The sequence below is a fragment of the Physeter macrocephalus genome, chromosome 17 (assembly GCF_002837175.3).
Source record: "Physeter macrocephalus isolate SW-GA chromosome 17, ASM283717v5, whole genome shotgun sequence".
Classification (NCBI taxonomy): Eukaryota; Metazoa; Chordata; class Mammalia; order Artiodactyla; family Physeteridae; genus Physeter; species Physeter macrocephalus.
The window spans coordinates 48,482,545-48,510,390 of record NC_041230.1 but is presented as its reverse complement, the minus strand read 5'-3'; the positions used below and the strand labels follow the sequence as shown (position 1 = coordinate 48,510,390).

The 27,846-nt window shown below is 44.2% G+C and overlaps 1 long non-coding RNA gene across 1 annotated transcript in view; it reads left to right on the top strand.

The window, feature by feature from the left end:
• Nucleotides 1-24,572, top strand: part of LOC129391453 (uncharacterized) — a 271,417-nt gene extending 246,845 nt beyond the window's left edge. Inside the window, exon 4 of the long non-coding RNA XR_008615597.1 lies at nucleotides 24,509-24,572. This is a non-coding gene — a long non-coding RNA (uncharacterized lncRNA). The remainder of the gene's footprint in view (nucleotides 1-24,508) is intronic.
• Nucleotides 24,573-27,846: the final 3,274 nt, after the last annotated feature.

Below are 27,846 nucleotides of genomic sequence, written 5' to 3'. Positions count from 1 at the left end.
TCTATGTACCGTATTGGTGGCATATTTCTACATGCACCTGAGGAATCGTCCTCTTTCTTTGCAAGTAATTTCAGAGGTACAGCTTCTGAAAACTTTCTCTGATCCTAGATCTCTGTCTCCAAACAGCTACTTGCTCTGCCAGGGCCTCACGATGTTGGCACCCGTCACGCTACATGGCTGTGTTTACAAGGCTCCTTCTTGTGCTAGACAGCAAGTTCTTGGAGGGCACACATTGTAATCTCTCTGTATCTTCAGGATTTAGTAGAGGGTTTGGCACAGAGTGGGTACTTAGTAAATATCTCTAGGTCATTATAAAGTCTAACGGGTCAGTGTTTCTTTCCATTGAGTGCTGGTCTCATTCTTTCTTGGTATTATTTATTATTTGAGAAATCTCTCTCTCTCTCTCACCAGACTGTAATTTCCATGAGAGCAGAAGTTGTGTCTGCATTTATACACTGTTCCCCCCAGTGTCCAGCACAGTGCCTGACATTTAGTTGGCATTCAACGTATGTTTACCAAAGGGATAAATAAACGATTGAAAGACATGAAGGCTCGGGGTTCAAGGCCTGTGCGTGCGGACGAATGTCACAGTACTGCACGTGACCGTGCGTCTGAGTCAGGCCTGGTTCAGATTCCAGTTAGATGTCTCAGTTTCATCGTCTGTAAAATGCTGGAAAAATCTCAGGGATATCAATAAGGATAAAGAACCGATGACTCTGAAAGTACCCACTTCACTTTGAAGTGCCATTTTGGTGTTAGCAACTGTCTCTGACTCATATCCTAGCCCTGACTGCCCACTTCCTTGAACTGTAGTCAATGTGCAGTGAAATGCGCCCATAAGGTGAGGCTCAGGAAGAACTTCTGGACCTGGGTGACCCTCAGATTGTGCGAGCTATGGTACCTAAATAGAGAGTCGGCTGGAAAGAAGAGGCTATGTTGCTATGGCAACAAGATCTGTCCCTGGTCCCTTCAACTCTGTATGTTCCTCAGTGGTGGTCTTGAATGGGCTGTCCTTGTTCTGACCATCAGCGGTTCCTTCTTTCTGGAATCCTCCTCACCTCATCCCACATGACATTCATTCTTTCTGTTTCTCTCTTTCTGTCTGACCTTTTCTGTCCCTTCTTTCACCCTCTAATTGAGCTAGGCAGTAATTTTTAGGTGGGATTGGGCAGAGCAAGGAAATCCTTTTACATCAAAGGCAGAGGGGGAAGAATTTGGGAGTGTGGTAGCTAACGATATAGCAGCAGTCTCTACATCATCCCATCCAATTAGTGTGCTGAGTTTTGTCTAAATCTTTCTCTGTGTCCTGTATGCAGCGCACCATCTCTGAACCACCGTCACCCAACTTCACGCAGGCTCACTTCCTTGCTCTGAAATCGCTGAAGGCGCTCTGGCTAATGAGCTAACTTCTGGCTAAAATTCAGTTTAAACTCTGAAATCCTTCACATTGCTAACAACATTATTCTTTTAAAACCAAATTGGGAGCATTATACTCCCTTTACCCTATCCCTTGAATGAGTTTCTAATTCTCCAAGTTAAATTTCATATGCCTCATTCTGAGATTTAATGCTCTGGATATAATGTGCCTTTAACTCAGCTTTCTAGCCTCATTTCCCTCCGAATCCTACTAATAACTAGCCCTGAAATTGCTCCAGACCCCTTTCTGAGAGGTGGGAACACGGAATACTCTCTATAGATCCATCCTTCTTAATCCATATCTGTACTATGTTGTGTATACCTTCCTTGGAATTTTAAATTCATGATCATCTTTTAATATCCATTCAGTTATTACCTTCTCTAGGAAATTTTCCCAGAGTCCCACAGTTGAAATGAATTGCCCCTTCAACTTTGCTCCCAGAGCAATTTCACTGTTGCACCATCTAGCCCATCACAGCTCCAGAACTGTAGTTAAAGTAGTGTCTCAGTTCAGGCTGCTATCACGGAATACCATAGACAGGGTGGCTTAAACAACAGACATTTATTTCTCACAGTTCTGGAGGCTGGGAAGTCCAAGGTCAAGGTACCAGCAGATCTGATGTCTGTTGAGAGCTCTCTTCCTGGGTTGCAGACAGCTATTTTTTCATTGTATCTTCACATGATGTGGGGAGAGAGAGAGAGAGCATCTTTCTTGTGACTTTTCTTATACGGACCCTAATCCCAATCATGAGGGTTCCACACTCGTGACCTAATTACCTCCCAAAGGCTCTACTTCCAAATACTGTCATATTGGGGATTTAGATTTCAACATACGAACTTTTTGGGGGGTTGGGGGGTGGTCGCAAACATTCAGTCCATAGCAGACATCAATCACTTTAACCAGGGGATGAGTTTCTTTGAGGACAGTTTCTTGTTTCCACCCTATAGTCCTTAGCTCAGAGTCTAGGGCACAGGGAGTGCCAATGTATCTATGGGAAATGAATTTTAATAGTTTTCCCATAGATATCCTTTCCCCCTTGTGTTGCCAGTTCCTTTTAAAGAACTAGTTATTAAGGAAAATTTCAAAGTACACAAAAGTTGAGAGAATAGTTTGGCAAACCGTGTATTCATCATCCAGTTTTAAAATTCTTGCCCATCCTTTTAAAAGCAAAACTCCTCTGCAGACAAAGCCTTTGGTGGTGAGGGACATAAAGATACCGTTCTGTAGTGTCCAATTAATTCACATCAAGTTTGAGCAGAGTTTCCTCCCCCAGAATAACATCAATAGGACTCCCAGTGAATGGATGTCTTCCTAAGGCAATTCTGAAGACAAAAATGCAATGTAAGAACACACTTCCCAGTAATGTGAAGATCTATGACTCCACTAAATAAAAATGTTCCCTTAATGTACTGTAAAAAAATAAAGATGTTTGGCTAGATTTATCAACCTGCTCCAGGAGCAGAATTAAGTTTCCGTGCTACATTTTTTCTACTTATTTAAAAACACCTGAGTTGTTATCTAGCTAGTCAGACAACCGCTTCATTATATAAATATAATACACGTCTGCTCTGAAGATGTATGGTTTAAGAAGAGACTTCTGTGTCCTCAGACCTGTTGGATCACTTGTAACTGATGATTCCTGAAGACCCAGATGTGGGTGAAGTTAGCTACATTTTAAAATTGGTATATATGTCTAAAGATTTTAATAGATTAATAAGACTCTAAAGATATTTAATGTACTAGAGGCGTGTTCCCACAAAATGAAATTAAAGCCAACTCTTAAAATTTTGAAGTGACACAGCCTGGAAATTGAATAGCAAGCCAAGCTGGGGGCAGAAATCTTCATTCCCCACGGGATGGGTCACCCCAGGAGATTCAGAGTCAGGATAACAAGGGTATGTGCATATCGACACGTCGCTATATCATATCCTCCTTTTAGAATTGCACAAAGTTCATGGCCTAGTGTTCCAACACACAGCACGTAAGAAAGGGTTTTTCTCATGTCTTTGATCCTAATATAAGCTGTTCACCAGTGTTGCCCACAGCTTCTAACCCAGGCAATTCATAGGCCATGAGATGATTGAAAGCAATCCAACGTCAAATGTTAAAACAGTGACGTGGTGCCTGCCGATCGCCTCCGGAGAGAAAATGAATGGGGGTGGCGGGGGGGAGGCTGGAGGAGCCCGGTGAGAAGCTACAATATTGTGAAGGTGGAAATCACAATGGATGGGGGGGCGGGGGGTTCATCACTTCTTAGAACCAACTGTAAATTCCATTTACGATGGAGCCAGGAGACTTGGAATAAACCAACCAAGGAGACTCTGGCTTCTTCCCCCAAAGGCTCCCACAAACCTGGGCTGGTGGAGAATTAATTTGTTGGCTTTTTTATTTCCTCTTTTCTCTCTCAGTGTGAGCCCAAGAGAGATCCGGAATATCACATTTCACTGGGAGAAACACTCCAAACTCACCTTAGCAGCTCCAGTAACCCTGTTTATGAACATAGCACAGTGTAGATTTCTCAGGAGCCTTCATCAACAACTAAGTGATTTACTTAACTCTAAGTAATGGATGATCAGTCTCTGCTGGCCCTTTCTCCGGTTCTCAGTCTCACCTGATCAGGACTGACACATCAATGTAACGAACTGCCTCTGTTCTTTTGTCTCCCAGCCATAGAAAACACCACTGCTTCCAATTAAATTCTACAGGATTTATGTAAACCAGTTCACCTGCCTTGATTCTTCCCTCTCCTGGCCATACAATCCTATTAAATTTCTTCCTTAAAATCTAGTGCTCCATACTCTGAAATGCCACGGCTTGTTTTGCAGTAAGAAAGTTGAAAAGACAGTGGACTAAAGAGAGTCTGAAACATGGCAATAGCTACCTGCCACTTTCTGAGCAGGACCATGTTCCAAAAAAACGCACCAGGCACTTTAGTAAGGATCTTCTTCATTATCTCATTGTATCCTATAAGTCTGTGTAGTCCCCCCCTTGAAAGGAGGGGATACTGTCCCTATTTTATATATATGGGAAACTGAGACATGGAGCGATCCTGTGACTTTCCTAAGGTCACATAGTAAGTGGCAGAGCTGAGACAAGAAAAGTCCCTGACACTTGTTGACAGGCAGTTGTGCTACTTATGATTATTGTTTCTCAAGATTACGCAAACAATCACTGTTACTCAGGATTACTAATCTTTTTGCTAGGCTGTGGTTGCGTCTCTAACTACATACTTCTAGAGTCCTATAAAATTGGGGTTTCTAAATCCTTCTTTTGGTATTTCAACTACAGAAATAATTCATGCATTTACTAATGAAATAGTGTCACAGTCTAAAAGAAATGTTAATTTTCTTTGTTTGGGCTGGGATTTTACTAACCCAGAGTAGTAATCTTGGTTATCCATGCTGATCAGTACTAGGCAGAAAAAGGAAGTCTTATCAAATATGGTGTGACATACAAACAAGCAAAAAAACCCAACCAAACAAACAAACTGAAGTTTAGAACATAGGTTTGTTGGGTAAAAGAATAACAATAACAACAATATTAGGTCTTGTAGTAATGGGAACATTGTCTTGAAGAGACAGAATAGATATACATGCAACAGCAAAGGACAAATTCTGCAGACACATGCAGACACCTAGACCTACGTGGAATGATGTGGTCCACATGCTGTCTTTCCTTATATCTCCCCAGGAATTCTGGGAAAATGCCAGAATGGGTGGGTTAGGTCGGGGTATTATCTAAATAATGAGTCTTAAGCTGGACCTGAATAAAGAGTGGGAATTGAATTGGAAGAATGGACTGAATACATGTTTCCATGCAGAGGAGCATAAATATAATAGCAACCTCATTTTTCATCATACTCAGGTAACAAGTATGTGTCAAGTCAGGCACTGAACTAGATGCCGGGTGTAGAAATGAAAAATTCAAAGACTAGTACTCAAGGAGCTCAAATCTAGTTTTAATAAAAGGCAGAAGCATCAGTGAAACAATTTACAGTTGATTACTATGGAGTGGTTAAGGCTACAGGAGAAATATAATACGTACTCAGCAAGGCAGTGACATAAAAGAGGGAATAAATAAGACTTTCCTGATCTACCCAAGCCAAGAAAAACCTTTGAGCTCCTCCTTGAAGGGTGACTGACTAACTGGGAGTTGGCCAGGTGGGAAAGTAAAAAAAAGGGAGAAGCTGTTATCGTCCTGAGATATCACAGTGGATATGGAGGGTCAGTGGATTCAATTCTGTTTTCAAATCATTTAATACTGAAACCTATTATCCAAGTGAATCGATGGAGGATATGGAGGCTATATGTTGTGATTTAATAAACTAAGATTCTTAGTTTATTAAATCAGGAACCTTGCCTTTGTCAGGAACCTTGCCTTTGTATCTTTGCTTCCCCAGGAGACTGACTTGTATATAGCAGCTGCTCAATTAAAAAAAAAAAAAATGTAGACCTAGATGTAGCTGGCATGGGTCTATGCAAAGACCCCAGAGGGTAGAGCAACAGGTAATGGTTCTTGTTTGGACTTGGCAGCCATTCTGCATAAACGGATTGTGACTTAATGGTATCTTACTGCCTGTGTCCCATATATATTAGTCTTTTTATCTCATCTTCCCAGAGCAGTTTCTCACTAAGCATCACATTCAGCAAAACCCAAACCACAGGAGCTCTTGATGGCTTCTCTCTCCCAACATGCATTCTTCTTGAAGTCATGCAAAGCCAGGAAAGAAGATAAACTGTTGATCTGAGCAGTTTTCATGTATACTCTGTCATGAAATCCCAGGCATAGTTTTTCTAAATATAGACTGGTCTTTGGGGACGTTAAGAAACATTGAAGTGATTAGTAGCCTGGGGGCAGCTTTCCTTTCCCCAGTGTGGGCTGGAGCATCACTTTGAAATGGTGACAGGGAGCATCCTTAGGTTTTGCTTCATTAAAATGACTAATGTTTATGTGAAGAGGCAAAGGTTAATTGTACCATCTTAGAGAGCCACGCATATAGATCTACAATCAGGAGAGTTTCAACCACTAACAAAACCCCACTTTGATATCTGAGGAATCATAAGTTTCTGTTTTCAAATCCTGTGCCTTCCTAGAATTTTCTGGAGCCCACTCTGTTACCAAGTTGAGGGCTAAGGCTTGAATATTAACAGGTTTCATAGTTAAGTTTTCTTAATCGTCTGAAGACCATCTCAGCTTGGGATCTTCGCTCATCATGTTCCCCTTCCCTGACTGTCCACCACCTTAAATCCTAGTGATTCTGTAAGTCTCACCTCCTTACGCAAGGCTTCCATCATGCATCCTTTAAATTCCTTCAGCGCTCAGAAGCCAGATTTCATTGACATCTGTCCTCTCTCTAGTTCTATCAAGTCTGTAAAACTTGTACAGTCAGCCAGACCCCAAGCTCCCTATAGCCACAGACACATCTTTTCCATCCTGTGTATCCTCCACCATCCCCAACTGAGAGCAGAACATGGAGTAAGCCCTCAACAGGGACCGATGGTGATCCTGTCCCGTGAATGACAGAAAATGTAGTTAGGAAACAAGCGTATCTCAGACACTCACGATTCTAAGCCTTGAGTCATACTCTTTACCTAAACTATTGATTTTGATTTATTCAGCAACACTAAAAGATAGTACTCATATTTTCGGGGTGGGAAAACAGAGTCCTAGACTGTTAGTACATGGCAAAAACAGTAATCACAGACAGGTCAGCCTGCCACCAAGGCTTTGCCTCCCTCCTCTGTCCTATGCCATTTTTCTCCCGACTAGGGGCTATACGGGCCCCTGATTGTGGCTAATATACCACAAAGAGAGTGAATTTAAGGGATAAAGTGTGAAATAAGTCTCTGCTCACTGCTTGACACTTATTCCCCCACTACCACTGCACATGAGTGGTATTGATATGAGGCCCAGGAAGCGAAGCTGGAGCGATAAATTATATGGCTTATTATAGAAGGTACAGTCAATAATTATTATGGGGCCATTTTAAGTGAGACCCATGCTCTCACAGTCGGTTTACCCATGGCCACTTTTTCCAATTAAATGCGATCAATGAGGAGAAAGAACCAGAGGAGAGGAGATACGGCCTCAGAAGGATTTCATTTTTGTATGCTCAGTCACCGACTCCTGGGGCCTTAATTGGCTTTTTGTTGCCAGAACATTCTAAAGAAATAATTTTTTATGACTCCTGCGAGGCCTGGCAGTCATTGCTTTTCTTACACATTGATTTGAATATTCAAACACTCACTCAAACGTGAATTGGGAGAGGTTGGCCTTTGCCTGTGATGCCGAACACATATGCTGTCTCATGCTTCCCTGCCTTTACCCGTGCTGGGCCTCCTGCCTGTGAAGCTCACCCTTCCGTCTTTTTTTTGCCGAGTGGAGACACCCTTTCTTCACAATGTTGCTAAAATGTTACCTTCTTTGTGAAAAGTTCCCTGAGCCCTCCCATGCCCCTGTCCAGCAAATATAGGTCTTTCTACCTCTGAGATCCCAACTTTGGGATGGTTTCAGCACCTATGTCCTGCACTGTAATCTTTCTTGCACCATGGATCTCAGGGCGTCTAGTTATTTGAGGAGGCAGTACTGCATAGAGGTTAAGACTCTCTCACTCCTAATCCAGCCTCAGCTTCCTCATCAGTAGAAGTGGCATAACGTCCCTCCCTTAGGTTGCTGGGAAAGTTAAATGAGATAGGTGATTCTGGCAAAATGCTTAGCACATGCCCTCAGCTAACATTAGCTATTTGTACTGCTGGCCTTTTGCTCACCCCTTTTGACCACCTACTCTGTGCAGAGAGCTGAGCACAGGTGGGTGAGACTTGGAGCTTGCAGTTCACCACCCAAGGAGACTGGCCTCTGTCCACTTGCATGTCCCGCTCTGTGCCGGGCAAACACCATTTGTTGTGCTTGGCATGCCTTCCCCAGCCTCTCTGTGGCGTTCTGACCCTCACTGCCAAGGCTGACCCAAGTTGCATGTCTTCCAAAGACTCCCCTGACACACCCAGCCCCAGTGATTCCAAGGACTGAATTCCCATAGCATTTATCTGGGCTCACTAATTGTCAGATTCTATCCTTTCTCACCAGTTTGCTTCTCAAGCATGTATATTTAATCTTGGACTCATAGTGAGAAACTTGAAGGCAGGGGCTGTGCCAGATTCTCCTCTGTGTTCTCAGAGCCTCGTTAAGGGTTGTTCCACACAATCCTAGGGATTCAGTCAACAGATTCCAGCTCAGTCTTTCAGTGAATGCCCTTTATTGGCACCTTCCACTGTGCTAGGCACTGAAGTCCATCTGGAAACAGGACAGGCCAGACCCCTCAGCTCCCATGGGTTTCATCCTAGCATAAGTTATGGTCACGTAAGCAAGTCGGCACGTAAATGAAGGCAATAGTTGGAGACAGCGTTAAATCCTACAGAGAAAATACAGCAGGGTGAAGTGTTAGGGAAGGACTGGGGGTGGCAGCCTGCATTCAGCCTTGTCTTTCCATTACTCAGCAATCGAGCACAGTATCTCCTAAGGAGTGCTCTGTTGAACAGCCACTGAGCCAGATGCTCGACTAAGGCAAGACGAGGGGCTCTATTGTCAAAAACAGTTGGAAAATACATCCCACGTGTTTATCCTCTGTTGGAGCCACACAATTTATATTAGTGCATTAAAGGCATTGATACTGCAGTAAAGGCATTTTTATTTTGCATCCACCAGCATTTCCCCAATTTTTTTCTTCGTAGCACTTTTTATCTGTCTATCTTTTAATATTTGGCACTCATTAACATTCCATGAAACTCAGGTCTGCGGGATAAGCTTTGAGATATATTGATTGTATTGAATGATATTTATTCTCAGCAAAATTCTTACCTACGTAAACCCACAGAGAAGCTGGACCACATGTCATTGCTAAGCCGTAAAATTGAGACAAAGCAGAAATAACTTCATTGAGTAAGCCAGTCATGAACTTATTTTTAAAATTCAACCCCCCTCAAAATTATTAAATACCTAATATGTTCTAGTAAATGTTCTAGGAGCTGGAAATAGAGGAGAGAGCAAAATACAGTCCCTTCCATCCTGGGGCCATGTGTCAGTCCTGCCGGATGATTGCAGTCGCTTCCTCCCTGGCCTTCCCTACAGAGCAGAGTGGCCAGAGTGAGCCTCTGCAAGCTCAGGCAGATCTTACCCCTGCTTCATTCAGTTCCCGTGATGGCTCTTCATCTCGTGCAGAGCAAAAGCCAAAATCACTGACAGTGGCCTGTAACTGAGCTGTCCCAAATTCCAGCGACTCGCCACATGTGGGCTTTTATAATGAAAATTATTTGCAATTAAATAAAATCAAAAATTGATAGTGCAAGTGCAGATCCCTTAGTTGGACCAGCCACACTTCAAATGCTCCATAGGCATGCGCGGCTAGCGGCTACCATCATGGGCAACGTTGATATAGACCATTTCCGTCCTTGCAGAAAGTCCTGTCAGTTGTATGATGCCCTGTGACATCTGGTCTCTGTTGCCCTTCTCATCTCATCTTCTGCTGACCTGGCCCTCAGTGCTGCGCTCCAAGCACAGTGCCTCCATGTGGTTCTCACACACTGCAGGCACAGTCCTACCTGTTTGCCCCTTCCTCCTTCCACCTGGCACGGTCCTCTCCCCATGGCCGCCTGGCTCATCTTCTTGCCTCTTATAATTCTTTTCTCGTATGTCACCTTCTCAGTGATGCTCTCGTGGTACCCTAGTGAAAACTTCAACGCCTGCTTCTTATCTTACCACGTCCTCTTCCCCACCTTACTTCATCTTTCCCTTTAGTGCTTAACACCCTCTGGGGTCCACACCCTTTGCACATTTGTTTACGCTTTGTATATTCCACGAGGGTAGAGACTTCTGACTGTTTTGTTCACTGCTGCATCACACTGCCTGGGACATAGTAGGTGCTTGATAAACATTTTTGGATAAACAAAGGAGCTTTATGGAGAAAGACGTAATAACAATAGTGCAATAACGACAACATAAACAGATACAGATTTATTGTAATGTCAGGTAAGGATGGGTGCCTTAGAGAAAAGAAATGTGAAGTCACACGCACGGAACGTTGTTTCATCTCCACTTGTCATAGGGAAGCTAAGGCTCAGGAAAGTTAAGTAAATTTCCCATGATCATCATCACAGTGGGCCGGCTGTGTGGTGCCGGTTAATGTTTAACGACCAGCTCTCTGAAGAAAAGTTAAAGCACCGCTTTGCAGTGTTCGCCTGTCTCCATGGTATAAATACTCCCACCACAGCTGATTTCACGCTACCAACATGATGCCATTGACCGTGGAGTTGGGAAGTGATGTGTACAGTGTGCTTTCCTGAGCTGTGCGAGTTCCAGAGCACCACTGCTTCTGACCTTGAAGTCCAAGCTCATCCCATTGTACCGTGTGGCCACCCTGGAAAGAAGCAAGCAGAGCCCTCTAAAGAATCCCCACTTCCTGGACACCAAGTGACCACTACCCTTTGGCATTCTTGGCTCTTACTGATACCTCCAACCCCTGTCGCTCCAAACCATTTGGGTTTGCATTCAACCTGTCTGAATTACGGCATTTTTCTCCTAAGAGGATCATGCTTATTTGACTTGACAGAAAAAGTTGCTCTCAGAGGAGACTTCTCTCTGCTTTAGCCTTTGAAATGACTGTCTGGATGGCACAGGTAATCTTACCGGACCTTTGGGGCCTGGGTGGACTATTTTATAATTGAGAATTCCATGTTTCTATAATAAGTGACCTCCTTAATAATAGCCTGCCACGTCATATGCGATGATTGCTAATTTAGGTTTTCAGGCTTCCTGGATGTAATGAGCTCTAATAAGCCCAAGACTTGTCACAGGCTCAGAAAAGCCCATTTCCCCCCTGGAAGCAATGATTTCCCTCCATCCCTGGACACAATCGGGCATAGTCTTAAAAATATTAATAAGTGTGACTGGGACGTGCACCCCTTTCCAAATAAAACATAAAGTCCTGGTTTCATTAAGCCAAGCTATTAAATTAAGAAAGTGTTTTTAATTATCTGAGCATTTCAGGGAGCTCATAAAACATTTAAGGACCTCACGGGGTGGTGCTGAAGCCCTTTCACAGTGAATTAGAGCTTTGACTTCTGGAGCTGGATGGGAAGGGCTTGGGGCCCACAGCTGCGGATTCCATTTGGCCCACAGCATCAACCTGCCGGAAAGGAAGAAGCTGCAGATCTTCTTGTGGGGGTGGGGTGGGGTGCATCTGTGTCCAAGCTTCAGGAGAAACCTGCTCAACTTCTCACAGCAAAAAAAATCTACCAGACAAAACCCAGCAAGCATTTCCCTTAGGCCTTTCTCTCTGCTGGATGCTGAGATTGGAAACGATGCTACTACTTATTGAGGAGTTGTTTCGCAGGCTCAGCGGCCATGGCTCACGGGCCCAGCCGCTCCGCGGCATGTGGGATCTTCCCGGACCGGGGCACGAACCCGCGTCCCCTGCATCGGCAGGCGGACTCTCAGCCACTGCGCCACCAGGGAAGCCCGAGGAGTTTCTTATGTGCTAAGCACTCTAGTATTTACGTGATCTGATCCCATCCTTATAAAGGTCGTCTGAGTTTCGTGTTTTCCCCAGTCGACAGGTGAGGAAACTGAGACGATTACCCATGATAGGCAGCTAGTGAAGCCAGACCCCAGGAAGACACCCAGTTCTGCCTGACCCATGGCCCATGTACCTGACACTGTTGAGTGAGTTGTAGCTCACACACTAATGGCATAAAATAATGATGACCATCATTATTAGGGAATAATAAATACCATTTAGGGTGCCAGGCACAATGCTCTGCAATCTGCATAGCTTATCTAAGTTAATCCTCCTAACGACCCAATGAAATTATTATCCCCTATACGACAAATGAAGAAACTGAGTCACGGAGAGAGGTCAAGTAACTTCTGGGAGGCTCCACGTCTAGTGCTAGAGGTGGGGTTTGCGCCAGGACTGTTGAATGCCAAGTCCGTGGTCTTATTCACTCCGACCCTCTGAGCCCATCTCATCAGCTACCCAGTCTGATAAGCAGCTGAGTGTGAGGTTGCACACACACAGTTTGGGGAAGGCATTTTTCTTTATAATCCAGACCTAAGTGTCCTTTCCAGTCTCCTCTTTTTTTTTTTTCTCCAATGTTCCCTTGTTACTCCAGCTAATTCATATGCACCCGATGTATGACCCATTTTTAAACGATAAAAGTGGACCAGTAACATTCTTTTCTCCTTGAAATCATAGTTTCCTAACTAGTACCATGTCCAGGTTGCTGAGATACTGATGCCCAAGGCCACCAGATATCTGGGTCTGGGTGACCTGGGTCCAGTTGTCTCTGGACACGAACAACTTCACTTATGTCCCCAGTATGCTGCTTAGATATCATTAGTGAAAGCATCACACTGGGTAATTATTAAGTCTTTCATTTAAAAATATCTAGTAGAATCCATATTTCACCTCCCAGAGTAACAAAAAAAAAGCAGTGTTTTAGCTTGTGGAGAACAGGCTGTTGTGAGTATCATTTAAAACCCCCATGGAAGGCAATTTAGCAACATTTATCCAAATTGCAAGTATGCAATCATTTAGACCCAGCTATTCCTTTACTAGGGTTATATCCTTTAGCTAAACTTGCTCCTGAAGCTATATGTACATTATCGCTTGCTACAATATTGTTCAAAATAGTAAAAAATGAAAGAAGGAAGGAAGGAAGGAAAGGAAGAAAAAACGAAATAAGGAAGGAAGGAAAAGAAAGAAAGAAAGAAAAAGAAAGAAAGAAAGAAAAAGAAAAGAAGCATATGGCTTTGTGAATGGGGAATGATTTACATAAATTATGGAACAACTCTAGCATGGAATACTATGCAGCTATAAAAAAGGAGGCATCAGTCTGTGGCCCAAAATGGAATGATCTTTAAGTTATATTGTTTCGTGAAAAGAGGAAACAAGGCACAGATCTGTGTATATATTGTGCTACCCTTTGTGTAAAACCTGGAAGAAGAAGATATATGTGTGGATGTGCTCAAATATGCTTAAAAAAAATCCCTTAAAGTATCTGGAGCTGGGAATTGAGTATGAGGAGGGAACTGGGTGAACGGAGGACAGAGTGGGGTGGAGAATTTCTTCTGTATACAGTTTTAGAATTTTGACTGATGAATCAAAACTATGCAATTACCTCTATGACAAAAATTGCAGCTGGAGGATGGAATGGCAGAGAGCGTGGAGGAAAGTTCTAGATGGCAGGGCTAACACGGGCAAACAGGAGCCTGGTATTTTTGGGGAACTGAGGGAGAGTCAGTGTCCAGAGCAGAGGGGAGAGGGGAGGCCAGAGAACGCCTACTAGGACTTTGGGAAATTTTCTGAGTCCTTGTCCTCAGAGTAATTGAAGGATTCTGAGCAGGCAGTGGGTGCCTTGATCAGATTTGCGTCTCGGAAGGATCGTTCTGACTTCGTGGAGACGTCACTGAGGAGCTGTTGCCTTTGTCTGGGTGAGAGCGCCCAGCCAAGAGGCTGTGGCATCAGAGTAGGGGGGTGGCCACTACAAAGAAGTGACAGGATGTGCTGGAGATTTGGTTGGGAGGTGAACTGATGGACCCTGGGAGGGATTAGATGCAGAGGCAAGGGAAACAGAGCTGGTAAGGATTCTGTCCAGGGACTCGTTGGTGCACCACATGGGTGGGACCATTTCCTGAGAGAGGGCAGAACGAGGTACGTGGCAGGGTAGGGGGAACTTGAGTGTAATCTTAGGCATGTTGAGTAGTCCAAGCCCCTTTGAGCCATCACAGAGGAGATGGCAAAAACGTGGTCGGAGGTAGAATTCTGGAATTCAGAGAAGTCTGACCACAGTCGGGAGGCGTGTACACAGAAACTGAGGGTGTGCACAGGGACGCGATTTTCTGGGACAGAACTAGTATTTAGGCCTTCTTCCCAGAGATGTGAGCAGGGGCCGGTCATTTATAAGCGGCATCCATACACCAGGTGCTTCTTGATGTCTGTCTGATCAGTTACGGGGGAGCAGCCAACGGCATTTAGCAGGTTACCTGCCGCCTCTTCATTTCTGTTCTTCCCGCTGCACCCCCTCCAGGCTGGGCGGCCCTGCCCCTGCCGCCTTTCTCCAGACCACCCACGTGGTCCCTCACCCTGCAGCTGAGAGGTGAGCAGGTGATCCTTCCCTTTTTCTGAGTACCTCCCAGCCCAGCAAGCAGTAGCGTTCTCCGGGAATAAAGGACGTTACAGAAAACACAGGGCCGGGTGCCAGCTTCACATTCTCCGAACATTTAATGATTCAACCTTTTCAGTTTCATCAAAGCCAAGCTTGGAAACTCCCTGATGGCCCACTGCTAACACGTAGCAGGGTGCCCACCTTAGCATTGCTGCTTCTCAGGTGTCTGGGTGGTGGAGGGGACCTTTGGCTGGATGACAGCAGCCAGGGGAGCCCTTCGGGGCCTTTGTGCCCACATGGAGGCCTCAGGTTTGGCAAGCTGGGTGAACCCTCACTCTTGCAGGGGATCAGCCGGCAGTGCTGGCTCGAGCATCCGGAGGTTGGCAGGAGCTGCCTTTTGAAATATGTTTGTTTAAGCTGTCAAGACAGGACGCAGCTGTTGGTGACAGGGAAAGGGAAGCACAGGACAGTCCTGCTGGCGTGGTAGAAGCAAGGGGGGCGGTCCGTGATGAGAGTGTCAAGGCCACTAGGGAGTGTGGGTGAGAGAGGGAGGGGAGGGGGAGCTAGGCAGGGGACCTGGGAAAATGGGGCAGCATGGGAAACCAAGAGGCGATAGATAAAAGACAGACAACAGAGGGGCTGGGGAGAGGCAGTTAGGGACAAAGAGACGGAGAGAAAGGGGCAGAAATAAAGGAAGTCAGAAATCAGACCTACACACATGCACACGAAGAGAGACTCGAAGTGAATTTGGGAGGGTACAGCCAGCTTCTCCGACTTAAGGCCACTCAGCTGGGTTCAGAGGCCTTGAAAGAGACACGGCTTTCACGGTTCCTTGGATTATTGACCAAAGTGAGCCCCACATGGTGTGTTATTATTAATTGTAATAACTCTAGTAGCAGCAACAGTGGTGATGGTAGTAGCAGTCGAGGTAGAATTAGAACTTGCTTCCATATAGAGCTTTACAGATTCCTTCCACAGCTATCCGAGGTAGACTCTATAACCTCTGCCGAGAATTGAATAGCTGAGAAAACGGATGCTCTGAGAAGTCATATCACTTTTAGAAAGTCACCCAGCTGGTCAGGAACAGAGCCGTATAATTCACCCAGAACTGCTATTTGGGAAACCAGTCCTCTCCCAGTACATGTTGCTCAGGAAGGGCTGACCTTGCGGACTGGCCCGATGCCCAGGCCTGGCCCATCAGAGCACACCACCTCTCTGCCCATCATGATTGGTTCAGCCATGGTTGGGCCAAGTCAGGCCAGTCAGAGGCCTCCTTTGGCATGGTGAGCCAGACCTGTTAGGAAAAACTACTCTTTCTCAGGGCCTCCAAGTTATAAGGATGAGGTGAGGCCCTGCTGCTTATAGTGTCTCCCCCAGATGCTTGAAGGAGGTGTGTGCTGATGGCAGAAATGGGCACAGACAACACTGGGGCCCTGGGATCGATGTATCTCAGCAGCCTTCTGAGAATGACTTCTGAGTCAGGTGGGCCAATGTGGGCCTTATTTCTGGCTTGTTTTGAGTTTGGCTTCCATCCTTTACAACTAGAAGAGTCCTGATAAATACATCTTTAATTAGCTCCCCCTTTTAATTGTTTAATTATTTAAATGGTTGTTTTTCTACTCCTCATACCCACACAAGCGTTCATCTACACAGTTATCCTCCGTGGACAGTAAGAAACAAGACTGACTCTAAAAATGTTCCTGCTATTAGTAGCCTCTGGGGGTCATTCCTCGACTCAATGTAGCTTCTAAATGACTTTCCAGGTGTCACCAAAATGTGATTATGCTTGAAGGTAGGCTCTGCTTCCATAGCTTTTTTTTGTTGCTGTTGTTGTTTTGTTTTTTTCCTGAACCGTACCTAAAGGCCACTCAGCATGAGCAAGGATTTCAAATGCAAAGAGTATTTATGTGTGAAAGGAATTAAATGCTCTCTGAATGGAAGCTGCTTCTACTTGATGTCTTACAGCAATTAGTTCTTGCTGTGTAAGAAACGAGGGGAAACTCAGCGACTGAAGGTGATGCACATCTACTTAGCTCTGAATGTGCAGATGGTTAGGTGGTTCTAGTGGATTGAGCTGGGCTTGGTAGAGCTTAGCTATTTCTCTGAGGTTGGGTGTAGGTTGGTTAGACAGCTTTGCTGATCTTGACTGGGTTCTCCATGTTCTGGACTCTGCATCTTCCAGCAGGGAAGTCCAGGCCTGATCTCAAGCCAAAGACACAGCAATGAGAGAGAGTAAATGGAAATGGCCCTGTAAGTTTCTGCTTATATTGAGTTTATATTGAGAAGTTTCTGCTTCTGTCCTATCTGCTGAAGTAAGCCCAGAGTCAGTATGGAAAGGCAGAGATACCTGAGTATCATCTGTTGTCTTTAGTGAACTTCAGAAAGTCTTAGAAGAGAACAGACTCCAGCCACTGGGCTGGCAGATGCTAATTGCTGACATGAGGCCCTGAGAATCTAGAACTTTACATGGGGGTGGATGGGCAGTGAAAGCGTGGGGGCGGGGGGTGGACCTTTCAGCTCGTACTTGGGAAGGAATTTAGAACTGTATGAGTTACTCTTCTGTTGAAAGTATTTCACATAGAAAACTGTTTTGTCAGTCTTTTACCACTGCCTCTAATACTTTTTTTTAAATGCCAGGACCCTTTTAAAAAATCTTTTCAGGAAAGAGGGCCCTCAAAGAACTTACAGTCCGGAATGGGAGACAGACACAGAAACAGAGAGTTTCAAGATCAAAAATAAGGACTGAGGGAGAAATAAGCCCAGGACGCTATGGGAGTCCAGAGTCAGGGCACTTAGCCCAAGCAGGCAACCATTTAGAGAAATCTATTTTAAATTGATTGTTTTATTTGCTGGATTTTATATTGACATGTTTTGCTTTGTTCTCAGTGTGTTCTGGGACCGCAGCCTATTCATTTATTATTAAGAGAACGGTAATTATTTCCAGGAGCTCTTGAGAATACACTTTGCTTCCCCTTTGCCTCATCTCTGCTGATTCTGGTGTAACCTTCATATCTCTGAGGACGTCGTGGCAGGAAGTGACACACCCTGCGTGCCCGGAGGAGTCACCAAAGACCTCACTCTGGAAGGAGGGCTTGTAGACCACCGCTTCTCAAACTTTAATGACCACATGGGTCCCCTGGGATCTTACCAAAATGCAGATTCTGATTCAGGAGGAGGTCTAGGGTGAGGCTTGAGAGTCTGTTTTCCTAATAAGCTCCCAGGTGATGCTGCTGCTGCTGTCTGTGGGCCGCATTTTGAGTAAGAAGCCTGTAGAAGGCCAGCAGCGCTTTCTGCCCTGGTGAATATTGCAGCGGGGCTGAACAGAGGCTGACCTGTATCTTGTCTCTCTTGCTGGACTGTAAACCCGGTGAAGGTAGTGCCTCTTTCTTGCCCGCAACTCCATCTCCAGTGCCAGGAACGTAGAAAAATCTCAATGAATATTTGTCAGATAAATGCCTCCTGTTCCTCCGTTTTCCATAGATGCATGTATATAGAGATTTACCTGGTATTTTTCTAGTTTGATGCTGTGAATGGAGCCTGGACCTGCACCCGTCCCATGGGCTGCTGTCTTGACCTCTCATCTAATTCAAGACAGCCTGAATGTCCAGGGTGGACCATGTGGCCTGCAGCTCTCTCCTAGATTTGGATAAATGTAATCCTGATGCTTGAACACCTGTCTGATTTGAGGCATTACTTCCACTGATGACTCTACTGGGCCCCATACTGCGCCCATGGACCAGACTGGCTCGATCTTAATTCTAGCTGAATGTTACACTAGAATTCCTTAAATCCTCTTGGACTCAATGATTGACACTGTTAACTTCTTCCTATTACAGCTCTTCTGGCTTGGTTAATTTTCCCCAAATCCTTTAGCACCTTCCTGCTTCCGTACTTGAAAGTCCCAGCAGAGCTGCATGGTTGGAGCTGGAGCCAGGCCAGTGATGACATGAAGGACTAGCATTGATATTTAAGATCATCACCAGTCTCTTATTTTGAGGTCCCACCCAGAAACTTGGCACCTTCTTTTTTTTTTTTTAAAGAAGATGTTGGGGGTAGGAGTTTATTAATTAATTTATTTATTTGTGCTGTGTCGGGTCTTCGTTTCTGTGCGAGGGCTTTCTCTGATTGTGGCAAGCGGGGGCCGCTCCTCATCGCGGTGCGCGGGCCTCTCACTATCGCGGCCTCTCTCGTTGCGGAGCACAGGCTCCAGACGCGCAGGCTCAGTACTTGTGGCTCACGGGTCTAGTTGCTCCGCGGCATGTGGGATCCTCCCAGACCACGGCTCGAACCCATGTCCCCTGCATCGGCAGGCGGACTCTCAACCACTGCGCCACCAGGGAAGCCCCGGCACCTTCTTTAGACTGCATTTTTTTTTAAGTCGAAAGCAATTAGCCAGTATGTGAACTATCTACTTCTCAGTTTCCTCAACTAAAAAATGGGAATAGCTGCACCCTCCTTGTGAGATTTTAATTAAGATAAAGGTTGTGATAAAATAGATATAAACTACTTAGCTCAAGATCTGACACATGCACAGGGCTCCGTAAAGGAGAGTTCTTTTTACCTTTACATCTCAAGGGTGAATCCTAAAGTCCAGGATCCCCTAAGGGAGGGACTCTAGGGAATCTAGGCTCATATCTCTAACAGCTCATTATGGAAGACAGAAGGTTGGGTCTAGTAGGGGACAAAGTTTAAGTAGCTAAATAGTGAAAGCACTCAAGGTTGGGATCCCAAAAGAGCCCCTGTGATGCCAGTAAGTGGACCAGGCATTTAGCCAACACAGTAGCCCTTGGGTGTCTCTACTCCAAGGACTCCCCTAGACTCTTCCCACTTCTCTGATGCCTTTCCAGCCTCCTTGCTGTGGGTATGGCTCATACCTGTGCATACCACCCAACACTTGTCCAGACTTGGTTTCATCCTAATGTTTACATTTTCTAAGCAGTCTGGCTCACCTTGAATTTTATTCCTGTTTCCTAGGTTTTTTTCATCATCATAGAAGATGAATATTCTATTAAGTATCATAGAATGTTTTCAGCTAGTCAACAAATATTTAGTGAACATTTCCTATATACCAGCCACTATCCTAGGACCGGACACCTCCAAGGACCCTGAGCTGAATGAGGCAGAGAAAAGTCCTGTCCTTATGAAGCTTAAAGGTATTTTGCAAAAGTGATGTACATTTTTCTCTGAGTCAGGAATCAAGCTGGTGACTAGAATGGGTGCCAGCCCAGCAGAGATTCAGTAGAGGTCCCGGTAAGAGGGTGCACACAGTAGATACTTGTTTGCTGAGTGACTGAATCTAGGAACATATAATTGTTAGGGATAAAAAGAGAAGATGGGAGAGAAGAGAGATGGGGTGGGGGGTTTCACCAGGAGCCATTTCCAGTTCTTCCTGGGAGCCAGTCACTCACTCAGTTATGGAAAGACCAGGAATATGTATTCCATAGTCAACAAAAGAATGAGACTGAGCTTTGCTCATGTGCTAGCTATTTTAATTAGAAAGACGAATATTGCAGTAAATGAGACAGATAATTCCTCTTTCATCACACTGTGCAGCTAAACATTCTTTCTTGGTTCTCCCTGTGTCTTGATGAGATCAGAGCCTCTTACCTTATATATCTATCATCTCAGATGCTGGAAGGTCCGTCCTGATCACAGGTTTTATTGAACATATTTTGGTGTATAAGAACATTTTAGGTACCTCTCTAAAACAACATTGTTGTTGTTTTAGAATGACAAGTCGACTATTCAGAGTTCTAAAATCCTGAATCTTAAAATTCATTTTTCAACTAAGCTAATAAATGAGCAACCAGTAGTACTTCATTAATCAATTTAACTTTAACCGACATAATATCACCCAGTCCATCTCAGACTATATTTATTTACATTCAATCAGGGTTTCTCAGCCTTGGCACCATTGACATTTGGGGCCAGATGATTCTTTGTTTTGAGAGGCTGTCGTGTACATTGTAGGATGTCTAGCACCATCCCTGGCTTCTACCTACTAGATGCCAAAAGCATTCCCCCCAACTGTGACAACCAAAAATGTCTCCAGGAATTACCAAATGTCCGCTAGGAGACAAATGGTCCCATTGTTGAGAAACACTACATTACACGTATCTGTGCTTTCACATAACGACACGGTGTTTTGAGTGATGCCTGGTCTGGTATCGAGTAACTTAAAAACAAGCTGCATGATGCTGCAAACAAGCTGCTGCAAACAAGCTATTTGATGTTGGACAGGCCTGACCTGAGAGTCAGCTTCCGCATCTGAACAAAGGGGTAATTAGTCCCTCACCTGACATTGTGGTGAGGTTTAAAAGCTGACATGTGTAAAGGACCTGGACAGTGTAGCTCAATGGCTGTGTCACATCTTATTTTTTGGCTAATAGAGTTGACCATTGCCAAAACTCTATGTGCTTGGAAAGTGTGTGTGTGTGTGTGTGTGTGTGTGTGTGTGTATGTGTGTATGCACACACACATGAGCTACAGGTCAGGGCTATATTGCTGAGAAAGAACTAACCCCTCTGTGGCTCATGAACTCCCTGGCAGAAAATGAGCGGCACAGAACAACACTTAAGAGAACAAGCTTTGGAGTGAGACACACCTGGATTCCACCCCTGGCTCCACCACCTACCGGTTTTGTGCTAATTCTGGTCAAATTGTGTAACATTCCAGCCTCAGTTTCCCTATCTGACAAACAAAGGTAATAACAGTACCCATCTCGTGGAGTCACCATGTTGTGAAGATTAAATGAGATCATGAATGCAAAACAGCACCGTGCCTGTGGCCAAGTCAAGTTTGCTCAGTAACTGTTAATTGTTGCTGCTGTTATTATTGGTGTTATTTCACCCTTGGGTGCATCCCTGGGGGTAACTTCAAAGCAGAGAGTGGCCTCTTTACAGGGGGCTCCGATCTTGCCAGAGTAGCTCAGTCAACAACTTCCCTAATGAGCTCAAGACTCCTTCAGGGAGACTCTTTGTTTTCCTAGTAACTCTGTGTCAACATGGTTTCCGTTCCTGCATCAACATTATTTACCAATTGCATATTCGCTAGCCTGCCTGTGACTCAAAACTATCAATTGCTACAATGGAGTAAATGATATTCATTGTTAAAATAGGGTAAATGCCTATTTCCTTTGCAGAATGGAAGAAACTGTTGTAGGCTATTAAGTAAATAACTATAAATAACACACTGTAAAATGCTTTACATATGCCTTATCGCCCTGAACTGCAACACTCTGAAGTAGCTGTTATGGCTGGGTAAATTATACGTGTTTTTAAACACTGTGCAAAATACATATTTACACGTACTTAAAGTCCTACACTAAACAGTCTCTATAGCAACCAGGAAAACACAAAAGCCTTATTAAGCATTCTTTGTAGTATTTTTAAGAGTTTAATCATTAGGAGAAAGCTCATAGGCCATGTAGACACCAGGGAACACGAAGAAAGAAAGTCTTTATAGGAACAAAAGAATGAGGCTGGCTTTGAACCTGGTGGGAGAGGATTTTATTTTTTTAAGCTAATAATCACCAAGGGCCTTCTCTTTGTGAAGGCGATGCCATGTTTGGGGTACATCAGACACAGTTTTGGAATTACAATCTGGTTTCTTAACAGAGAAGAGAGAATCTTCAATTAACATATTCCAGCAAAAGATCACTTTCAGTGTTTTGTCTTTAGTCCCAGCAAGAAAAGATTTCCTTGCCACTCAAAAATGAAGTCATATGTACTGTCTGTGCTGAGTCTGAGTCACGTAACTAACTCTTCAATGGGAAATTCTCATGGTTTCATTGGGGTGAAGCCACGTCCCATCAGTTGAGTACTGGATTTGTCTGTCCACGGCATGCGACAGTAAGTGCACCGTAGAAGAGGCAGTGACTTAACACTGCAAAAGTTTCATGCTCGTGCTACATGTCCAGTGCTGGTCGGTGGACTTTCTGCTCCATGCTGTCACTCAGGGACCCTAGGGAACTCTCTCCTCATGTGATGCCACCACTCAGACACTTCCTGCTGCAGCAGGAGAGAGAGCTGGAAGGTGGCTTGAGGGCCTGTGAGAAGCACACCCCATTTCCTCTCATACCCACTGGCCAGCGCTAAAATCATGGGATTCCAACCAACCTGCAGCAAAGGCTGAAAAGATAGAGGAGCACATAAAATAGTTATTGAATGCTAAATATCTTTGGGAAGAATATCACTTCAATGTCAGAACTATGCCAGATACTTTATACTGCTTGATCTTATTGTTAAAACAACTTTGCAACATAAAAATTCCCCATTCACTGCCAGAGAAGCAGGCTCAGAAATCTTAAATGGCTTGCTGGAGGTCCCTCAACCAGAAATTGGAAAAGTGAATTTAAGTTTAGATCAATCTGAAGCAGAATATGAGATACTCTGTGACCCAGCAGGTCAACTCCCACGTACTTTTCCGGAAATGCACACCTATGTTCACCAAAAGACATGTTCATAGAGGCACGCTTCGTAATAGCCCCAAACTGGAAGCAGCCCAACATCCACCAGCAATGGAATAGACAAATTGATTGTGGTATATTAACACAATGGGATAATATATAGTACTGAGAATGAATGGTAGCTACATACAAACATGGAAATATCTCACAAATATTACCTTGAGTAAAAAAAGTCAGGTACAAAAGAGATCATACTGTGTGATTCCATACTGTATTATTCGAAAGCAAGCAAAATTAATAGAAGTCAGGATAATTATTACCTTGGAGTTTGGTAGTGATGAAGAGGGTAACAAGGACAGAGCTTCTGTTTTTCTTGTAATGTTCATTTATCTGGATGCTGGTTATGTGGGGGGTGTTCAGTTTGTGTGAATTCATCTCTCTGTGTAGTTATAATTTTGCATATTGCTCTCTATATGTTAAACTTTAATAAAAAGTCTACTCGAAAAAAACAACTTGCAAAAGTATAAATTATAGGTTCAAATCAAACTGATTCCAGAGTCCTGTCTCTGATCATGTTGCCTCCATTTCTTCCCTAACCACAGTAAAGCGAAGCTCATCCCCGCCCTGAAAGAGTCCAATTTGATACCTACCTGAGTCACACAGCCCATCCATTAAGATGGTTCCTTAGAATCGTAGTTTAGCTAGAAACTTTCAGCAAATTTGAGAGAATTGTCCAAGTCAACTACAATTCACTCTAATACTGACTTTGGTAATCTGGTTTTCTTCCTTGAAATCAAATGTAAGCCTGGGATCTCCAGAGGCCGGAGGGAAAGGCAATGGAATCTGCTTGCTCCTCAGGCTAGAGGGATGGACATGGTCCAGTGTAGAGGAGAGAATGAAATGTGTATTACAACAAACCCCAGACCAAGAAAATACAGTCATGTAGATTGGGGCTGCGGATGTTCCCATCCATTTTATTTGGGCCATTATAAAAACTCAAAAACCATTGTACCCAGCTAAAATGAACTCACAGCTGAAAGAGTGATCCCATTGTTTTTCTCTGCCCCTTCCTTATCCCCTGAACACACCCAACACCCAAACAACAATTTGGTGGAGCCCTGACTGCCAAAAGACAATGCTGTCTTCAGGAAGGTATTAGTGGCAAATCCTCAAGCTGTTTTATAAGCATCTCCTAGGTTGGTAACAGAAGGCTAAACACAAAATTGCAAGATGAGCTTGAATTTAATTTTACAGTTTTCATCTGTCATCATGTTATGGCAGTATGTTGTTCTGGGCTTTACAGAAGGTGCAGGGCAGGGGTATAATACTCCTACTGGGAAGGGCTTCTCTCCCATCTGTTTCCGTTTTGGAAGAAATGCTTGTGGGATCATGGCTTCCAAAGAAAACTCCCTCTGGTGGGAGTCGCCAGAGGCCACCCTTAAGATGTGTTAAATGCTTAATCAGTGGCACTCTTTCTCTGCGTACTTTGTTCATTCATTTATTTATTCTGCACCTATTTTGTTTTAGGTGCTATGCGTGGCCCATCAGCGAAGAAGATGTACTTTCTGCCCTTGAGAAGTTTGTGATCCAGAAAGAGAAGAGACAAGTAAGTGAGAAATTTTAAAGAAATACCAAGGAATACTGTGAGTGGAGTTCAATAATGTGCTATGCAGGCAATTAGGAGAAATGGCTACCAAGACTTGCAAAATGAGATCACTTCTCATTCTGGTAATGACTTCCAGTCTAAAACATGAAGAGTCCATTGAAGCTGTACTGGATACCCCCATGTATCAACTGCTGTGCTAGGCTCTGGAAATATAAAGGTGGGTAGAGCCTGGTCTGCATAGTGAGGTAGAGTGTAGTCTGACAAGGGGTAAAGAAAATCAAATGGACTATTTCAATAGGTTGATGAAAGTTCAATAGGGTGTTTGGGGCCAGCTTGGTGGAGATGATGTCTGAGTTGTTGATTCTGGACTGGTGAGTAGCAGCAGTTAGGGGAAAAAGCATGGAGGGAGAAAATACAGGATGTTCTAAGAGAGAGAACAGCATAAGCAAGCATTAACAGTCGTGAAACAGTGGACCAACAATGGGTACGTGTACATTTTAGTGTCACTGGAGTATAGCTTGAAGCTAGTGGCAGTAGAATCTGGGAAGTGTTCAATGTGGCAATCATGGTGAGCCGTGGTAATTTTGGTAAATCACCAACTGGTGGTGGGGGTGGTCTGATCACATGGTGCTTGATAAGGATCACCCTAATTACCAGTCTGGTGAGAGGATGAAATCGGAAATCCACATTAGCTGGAGCACCATCCCAGTGGTACCCGCAAGCCTACGCTTTCCTCTCTCCTTCAGTCTTCTGGGCTGTTAGAAACACAGCTCTAAACCCAGAGAATGACCAGTGGGAACAGAACAACCTGTTACCCTGTTTCCCCTGCAGACATACAGCCTTGGTGTGTATTTATCCAACTGCATTTAGGACTGATGATAGAATCATTGCTTTTTTTATCCCCTCCATGACACAAACCAAGAAAAAAAATCATAATAAAATTTTACAAGTTAGTTGCCGCCAAGAATAAACAAGAGAGCACTATAAGAAATGAATCGGAGGCTCTAACTGAATCTCCTCTCAGGACAATAACTCTAATGTAAAGCCAGGGTCTGAGGAGGTCGTGGTGGGAAACTCTCCTGGGGCATTTCCGAAGAGAAAGGAGATATTCTCCTCCTGTCATTTCCACTTCAGGTCCTAATACGTCTGTGGGTGTGCAGAGAAAACATAATCTGCAGCCTCTGCTCTGAATCAAGGTTTGGATAACAAGGGCCATTAAGACATCCCCAAGGATCACAGAATTAACCCTCTGTGAACCCAGAGAAGCCACTGCCGCTAAAGCACCAGAAGAAAGTTGCTTGATTCTAATCGCAGCTGAGCCAAAATGTCACTTGCCATTAGGTTCGATTGGCATTTTTTTTTTCCTTTTTAAATTACAAGATTACCTTTAAATTGTGTACAGGAGCTCATAACTGCTGTCCATTGGAGAAACTCAGGAGTGATTTCATTTTACCCATGGACAGGCTGCCTCTTTTAGAGTCTTTGTTCATTAAGCCTCTGTCTATCTCAGGTTCCATTTAGGTATCAACGAGGAATAAATTCTGTAGCACAGAGGACGTTATATGTTTGCTTTTAGAGTCACCTCCTTTGTTGGCTGATGGTTCTTTACAGCAAGCTGGATTCTCCTGGAGCCTGTCATGTATATGTGGCAAACATGCATTCTCTGTGTCATCCGGGTGGTCTTTTTGACAGAGATTGCTGCCTTGGGCTGACCCCATGAACTCTCCAAAAAAACATCACTTGGAAAGACAAGTCTAAACCTCTAGTCATTCTTGGTTACCTTCCATTGAAGCAGCTTTAGTATAACTGCTTATTGACCAAGTCAGAGGATTATTCATCCATTCCTATACTCATTCATTCATTCATTTGTTTGATATAATCACTCTGCATCTGTTGTGTGTAAGACATTCAGCCTGGTATTGGGTACGCTGGTGAGTTGGGAGCTTACAGCATAGTGGTAAATGGACACAATTAAACAGGCTCTTGCATTACAGTGTGATAAGGGCTGTGAGATGGAGAGAATAGGAGGCCCAACCTAGGTGCATTTATTACAGGGTTGAGGGCACAGGCAAGGCTACTCAGAGAGATTTCCATCTGAGCTGGGTTGTGAAGGTTGAAAAGAGTTTCACTGGCTAAAGGAACAGGTCGTGCCAGGATCTATACAGGAGAGAGAAGTTCACAGAGGGTAAGAATGGAAAGCAGGTGTGCATGTACGAAGCAGGCAGAACAGCGGGTCAGGTTGTTAAGGAAGGATGCAGATGGAGAAAGACAGGGCTCGTGTCACAAGGAGTTTCGTAAGCCTGTTCACGAGCATGTGCTTTGTTGTTAGGGCAAAGGAGAAGAGAGGAGAGATGTGAATAGACATGTGTTGTGGAAACATCACTGTGGACCTTGTACGCACAGTAGATGACTGGTTCAACGGGGATCTGATGGATTTGCAAACCCGATGAGACCTCATACACAATATATCCTTTTCCCCAGATACAACCTCTAACCAGCTGAACTCTTTGATCTTTTCCCCCAAGAACGTCCTCTGTGCTCCATTTATTTCATTTCTGTGTGTAATGGAATAGAGTTTCAGTAAGAACCCATCTAAATAGGTTCACAGCCAAGAGTTGAAGGCATAACAAGAACGTTAACACCCACAGCCCAAGACCCTAGCCAGAGGCCCCTGGTAAGCAGAGGAAGTGTTAGGGTTTGCCATGGCAAAGTTATTTAAATGGCTGTATTGTCAGGTCCTTCTTCTTCACTGGTAGAAAGTGTTAAAATCCTGGCTTATGAGCTGCAAATCAGCATATGCTGGAGAGAACACTGGCCTTGGAGTCTTAAGATCCACGTTGAAGTTCAGTTATGTCACTTAATAGCTCAGATGACTTTTAAGTCTTAGTAGTCCCATTTTTTTTCCATCTAAAAAATTAGTGTAACTCTTACACCCCAGCATGTTGGGGAAACTTGCTGACAGATGCATACCATATTGTAGATATGTATTGGATGAATGGAAATGAGATAGTACTGGAGAAGCCCCGAGCTCTCCAGGCTGTAGTCTCCTTGTCTGTAAAATGAGAAGGTTGGGTTAGATGCTTTTGAACTCTTTCTAGCTCAAATAATCTATAATTCCTTGACACTTGCCTACTTTGGAGGCTTGTACTGACCAATGTGCTAAATATAGGAAAACTTGGTTTGGTATCTGATAAAGCCAAAGGACAAGGAATAAAAGATTTCTGAGAGAAGAAACCCTAGTGATTACTCTGGCCCGACT